Source organism: Macrobrachium nipponense, chromosome 1 (genome assembly GCF_015104395.2).
Source record: "Macrobrachium nipponense isolate FS-2020 chromosome 1, ASM1510439v2, whole genome shotgun sequence".
In the NCBI taxonomy this organism is placed as follows: Eukaryota; Metazoa; Arthropoda; class Malacostraca; order Decapoda; family Palaemonidae; genus Macrobrachium; species Macrobrachium nipponense.
Genome location: NC_087200.1, coordinates 218,818,782 through 218,825,672, shown reverse-complemented (window position 1 = coordinate 218,825,672; position 6,891 = coordinate 218,818,782). Strand labels below are relative to the sequence as shown.

Genomic DNA, 6,891 nt, shown 5'->3' with positions numbered 1-6,891 from the left:
ACTAAACCCTGCGCATTCATCACTATGATGGTTTGCGTGTTTTCTCCTTCGTTTAATAATGGTAGTAATAAGGATTTTCCCATGTCTCTTCCTGTTTCTGGTATGTTGTTTCTTTTTTTCATTTCCGAAATTCTGACATTAAAAAATCCAACTTTTCCATAATATTTGATCTTCCTTCATCATAATTATTCATTTTGTGTCTGAATCTGCAATTTTCTCCGTTTCTGCAATATCCTCTTGCATAATAAATACAGTGATTATCTCTTGAGTAGAATTTCGGAGCTGATGCTTTGAAATTTTTTGCTGACACCTCTGCATATCTCATTGGTGGTTTGCTTTTCTCTTTTACCTGATATTCTTGATTTCTCTCTTATTTGTTTCTTTCTTATTTTGGATTTTATTACTTGGTTGGTTATTTATTTGATTATGATTTATGGCTACAGGGTGCATATATTTGCATTTTTTGTCGAACTTACATCCTTTTCCTTCTTTTAGGTTTTTACATATTTTTGGATGCAGATCTCTGCAATCATTCCCCATAGCCATCTAAGTATGCACATTTACCATATATTTCATAGTTTTGACATACCTTAGGATGTTTGTAGTAACATCTTTCTCCAAATCTGCAATTCCCTCTTTTCAAAAGGTTGCAGATTTTGTCTTTCTTGTCTATTTTTTCCTCTTTCCCGTCATTGTGTAGATCTGGGTAGAGCCTCTTCGGATTTGCTTTTCTGTTGTCAGATCGTATTTTTTTCTTCGTAGGTATGCTGCTTTATTGCCTCATATTTTAGTATCAATGAGTATCTCTGCATCCATACTTTTATCTTGTTCTTTGTTTTTCCTTAGTTTTTTCTATCATGCATTTCATTTTTGTTTACTTCTCTTCCGTTTTCCTCTTCTTCTTTTCTTCTTCTTCTTCCTCTTCCTCTTCTTCTTCATCCTCAACTATTTGTACATTCAATCTTGATTTAATAACATTGTCTATCCATGATAGACATGTTGAACAAAAAATTTTTGTATCTTTTCTCATATCTTGTATTACCTCAGCACACTGTGGATGGGTCGGAATGTTGCATGCAGCACATTTTCTGATTAGGTTTTGTGGATTGACTATGCTATACCAAACCTTACACAGTTTTGCAGCTTTTGGCATTCTTTTTCCTAATGCATCAATTAGGATATTCACAAGATTCACCTTTATTCATTTTCTTTGTCGGAATATGTTGGTTTATGTAGACGAGAGAGAGAGAGAGAGAGAGAGAGAGAGAGAGAGAGAGAGTTGCAAGAATAGTCAAATATGTATTCTTAAATACATATTCTTAAATACATTGAAACAGAAGATAATTATACTTTTATAGATCGTTTGAGAGAGAGAGAGAGAGAGAGAGAGAGAGAGGAGAAGAGAGAGAGAGAGAGAGAGAGAGGAGAGAGAGAGAGAGAGAGAGAGAGAGAGAGAGAGTCATGGAAAACAGGTTGCCGGATAAGCTGAATATAGAATCTTAAAAGAGTGCTTACGTATAAAAGAAATAAGAGTTGTACTTTTAACATTCATTATGAGAGAGAGAGAGAGAGAGAGAGAGAGAGAGAGAGAGAGAGAGAGAGAGAGAGAGAGAGAATAGCTGAATATGCAATCTTCAAAGAGTATTTCGGTACCCAAAAAAGAGACTAATACGTCTAACAATAGTAATGTTATTCTACTTGAAGAAAATATAACTAAGAGAATGTAAACTAAGATAGTAATGATGTGAATCATAATGCATGATGGCAGGGTTTAAATAAGAGTGGATCTGAAATTAGAGCATCTTAAGTCATCGGTCTTTTTCTAAATGTCGGGAATAAGAAAGTATGGACACGTTTTATGTATTTTTAATAGGTACAAAATACGAAACTGATCATTGTCTGTTGTATGAAAACCAATTTCTTACTATTTTATAGTTCCAATTTATATTTCTTTTCCCTAGGTGTCAAAAATATTAATATTTTTCTTAATGAATCTTCCTTAGAATATATCTAACATATGTAACGACTTAAGGAACGCAAATATAGCAGTGAAATCCACCGGCTATGCATATGAGTAAACAGACATCCGTAAAGGGAGCAGAATCCCAAATGAACTGCAATTTGTATCTGTAAAGGCATCTTACCTTCCAAGAGTTTGCATATCAAACGAAGCCCAGCATCCTGGGAGCGGATTTCGTGGGACATGAATACAAACACGAGCGAATATTTGCCGAGAGTTGCGATTCTAATATCTTGGGAGATATATACATGTGTGTGTATATATGTATGTATATACATTTGATAACGAAGTTACTTAAGCAGTCAAACATTAACAGAAGCAAAAATATAAAATCAAGGTATAAGATAAATTAGTGCTCTTAAATTCTCCCTGTTACATAACCTGAGACGGAAAAATGGTTATTCCTTCGAAATGAACTCAGGGGTAAGAGCGTCAAGGAGAGAAGAATTCCTATTTCTTTTGGCTCTCCGACTTTCACTATTTTTTCATATAGGGACCAGATTCCTTTGCTATCAAGTCATCCGTCTGAAATGGGGCGCTTTTCGAGTTCGGCATTGCAACAAAAGTTTATGGTTCCTAGTGGTACCTAGCTTGTTTCTTAACGACATCTGTTATTATTATTATAATTATTATAATTATTATTATTATTATTATTATTATTATTATAATAGTAGTAGTAGTAGTAGTAGTAGTAGTAGTAGTAGTAGTAAGTAGTAGTATTCAGAAGATGATCGCTATTTATATGGAACAAGGACACCACAGGAACCAAAAGAATACGGTGCTCATTAGAAAGAAGTAGCAGAAGCTAACGGCAAATATCAAAATATGAGATCAAAATAATTAGCGAATTAATAACAAAATTAGATTATTAAAGTACAAGAAATGCATCAGGGTAGTCACGCATTGCATCTTCGCTGAACCTCTGAAGTTAGATGAGGAGTTCTTCAATTTACAGTTTTCATAATTCAGTATTTCCTACATTTGTGAATGTCAAAAGGCTGCTCATTTCCTCCGAATTATTTTTGTATATTGCTCTGCATAGAGAGAATTTCCCTCATGTCTACCTAATTAATCAGGACTGATTTCTGGACGATTTATGAAAAATTGTGCAGTTCATAGATTAATCTAGTGATTCACCCACAGAGGACGTCTAAATATTCTTTGATATCCACTGGTTTCCTTATCTTATCTCTTATATCTCTTATTATCTATCTCCTCTTTCAATGACGAGGTGGCCGAGTGGTTAAGGCGTTGGACTGCTAATCCAATAGGGTCTCCCTGCGTGGGTTCGAATCCCATCCTCGTCGGAGGATATATTTTCTGAATGAATATCGTTCGATCCCCAGACCATTGCTTGAGTGAAATTATATGTTTGGATTCCAAAGATAATAAACAGTTTATGTTGACCGGAGAAAGTGACATTATAAATAGTAAATACCTATTTGTTACTCGACTATTGTTGGTCGTCGTTAGCAAGAGGGGAAAAGAGGGACAGAAAAGTCTACTAAAAGAGTAAGTTACTAGACATCGTTAAAATGTATAACTTATCTATTGGCAAATGGTTGGCCTTAGACTAGGCAATCCTTATTTCCCGATGTTGAACTATCTCTCTCTCTCTCTCTCTCTCTCTCTCTCTCTCTCTTTGTATATATAATATATATATATATATATATATATATATATACTATATATATATATTTAAATGAAACGCATTCTCTCTCGCCTCTCTCTCTGCCTCTCTCTCTCTTTCTCTCTCTCCCCCCCAAAAAAACTGCGAAACTACCTTACCTAATCATGAACAAATAAAATATCTGACAGTGATATCCTGCAATTTCCAGGTTGTAATAGAAAATTCTATAAATATCGAATAAACTGGAATTTTCCAGCCTCGACGAAGAATCCAGGTTGCAAGAACCATAAACAGGCTAGAGGGAGCTACCCACCCTCCAACCCTGGCCTTCTGGAACATCACATTCCAAGCGATGGCAATTTAATGTAGGGCTACTGGGACAGAATTGGGAATGATTTTGTTATGTGAAATAAATATAGTACACCTGACATGAGGAAAGTTCCATCTATAAGAAGAAAGTTTATGTCATAAGTTAGAAATTCAGTAGCCTAGTTAATTTCTACAGAAGTAATGATTTTAAAAGGAAAATAAATTCCAATCTCACAAGGTCTTGCATTTATAAAATTAATGCAACTATTACCTGAGAAATATGTCTTTACAAGTAATAAAAGGGTTTTCCCTTAATCAACAGAGTGACACTTCAAACGATGCTTTGGGACGATGCTTTGGGACCAAGCAAAAACAAGCACACAGAGGATTCTTTAGGAGCGAGCAGGACTGCACAGCCCATTAGACATTTATATCCTTTTCATTTGCGTATCCTTTGAGCCACAAAGGATATCCCCACCAGCTCTTACGACCTACAAAGATACATTTGAAATTTTATTTTATTTTTCTAGCCACATTAAATATCGAGAACAAAAGGAGTGGAAATACGATATTTCTCTCTCTCTCTCTCTCTCTCTCTCTCTCTCTCTCTCTCTCTCTCTGTGTGAGTCTCGTAGCTTGTGTTCGAGCCCTAACTACAGCTGAAATATGCATCTAGTTGTTAGGTGACTGTCATGTGACACAACTGGGCTGGAGGAGAGAGAGAGAGAGAGAGAGAGAGAGAGAGAGAGAGAGAGAGAGGACGCTTTTCCAATTATACCGGACCCTTTGATAGTCAAGGTTCCGGTCTCACATCAAAAGCTTCCGGGTCAAAGTCGGGGATTCCCCTTCATATGGCAGCGGAAGAGAAGAAGGACATCTGTGTCCCGAGAATGGAATTCCATAAAATGGTGCCATGGGTGAATTGGAAACCATAAGTATGGAAATGGTTTCTTTTTTTTACGCCAAAATAGACACGTTCACCTTCCGTCTTGTTCTTTTTATTAATTATCCGTAATCTTAGGAGAAATATCACTATTAATTTAAATGGGTTAAAAAAATTGATTTAAATTTCTATATGAAGGAAATATTAGACTCTCTCTCTCTCTCTCTCTCTCTCTCTCGTCTCTCTCTCTCTTCCTCTCTCTCTACTCTACTGGTAACATCCGCCAATTTGTATTACTTATAATCGTCCCATTATCTTCTTAATGTCTGTAAAAAAACATTTTTCAAATAATATATATACCCATAGATATAGATATATATATATATATATATATATATATATATATATATATATATGATATATCATATATATATATATAAGATATATATATATATATTTTATACTTTTCACCCGAACCTTTGTAATAATAGGGAATCATCAGAGTTCCTGGAGAAAAGTTTTCTATGGGTAAACACAAGAGCTTTTCGTGCATAGAGACGACTTCAATTGCCGCCCTACTCTTGAACCATGAAGGAGAGGAGGCGGAGGAGGAGGAGGAGGAGGAGGAGGAGGGGAGGAGGAGGAGGAGGAGGAGGAGAGAGAGAGAGAGAGAGAGAGAGAGAGAGAGAGCCATTAAAAGGAACAAACTTTAATCTAACGAAGATGACTATAATAGTTACGTCGGAATAATATTATAGACTCGTCAATTCCATTGAAATACGAATATTTGAAATTCTCTCTCTCTCTCTCTCTCTCTCTCTCTCTCTCTCTCTCTCTCTTGTTATTTACCAAATTAAAATTATTGTGACATTATGAAGAGTTATCGCTAAAATTAAAAAATAACTTGGCTTTTATGCTTTAATGAAAATGAAAACAATATAGTTTCCTTTTGTTAGGCCTAAAAAAGTTAAATTACTTCAACTTACCGAGTTAATTAGCGATTGTGAGCCCTAGAAATATACTTTATATAACCTTTTTCTTATAGTATTAAAAAAAGGTTTCTTAAAAATCTTTTTTGCGTAATATATATCATAGTAAGATACCAGATAGTGAACAAGAATATGAATCAAACGACCATTATGAATTATTTCCAACAGACGACATTTTTAATCTTGTTGAAATATAAACCTCCTCTTTTCCTGTCTGACAGAGTTTTTGTTGATAAAAAAAAAAAAAATAAATAAATAAAATAAAAAGTTTAATCGTAATTGCTCACCCTCTTCTGAAATTGAAACGTTTTGACTGAAATTTAACATTATACAAATTAAAACAGCAGATTTCTTCATTATGCATAAGACCAACTGGTCCCTTATTTTATTTATTTGCTTCTTATCAGATGTCTTTTGAACATTGATTTAGATTTAGAAGACCGAACGTTTTAATAATCAGTTAACAAAATAACAATACTTGGATTATGTGGAAATACTGATTAATGTTCATCATGAATGAAAAATATGTCCGTATTTTAATAAAGCGGAGGATGTACCAGTAAATAATAATGATAATAATAATAATAATAACAAAGAAAATCATATAAGCATGGAAGTTTTGCAGACAGACACAAACACGCACATACACACACACACACACACACACCCGATATATATATATATATATATATATATATATATATATATATATATATATATATATATATATATATATATATATATAGTATGTATATATATATATATATATATATATATATATATATATATATATATATATATAATATATATATATATATACCTACCTTTAACATTGCTATCATAACTTTCACTTATATTAGATCTAAATATTTTTGTATGTAGTTTGCTAAATTATTGAATACATCGAAAAATATTTTTCAATCGTTATTGTTGAATAAACTCATGTTAACGTTATTCCCTCAGTGAATTAGACTTACAGATATAGTATTGTGTCCGTCTCCCCCCACACGCCCCCCCACAACCCCATCCCTTGAAATCCTTTGACCATTCTAGTGTCAAT

General features: G+C 33.8%; 1 non-coding gene across 1 annotated transcript; it reads left to right on the top strand.

Annotated features, from left to right (window-relative positions):
• The first annotated feature begins 3,245 nt into the window (after positions 1-3,245).
• Positions 3,246-3,327, top strand: Trnas-gcu (transfer RNA serine (anticodon GCU)). The gene has a single exon. It is a non-coding gene; the product is annotated as a tRNA-Ser (tRNA).
• Positions 3,328-6,891: the final 3,564 nt, after the last annotated feature.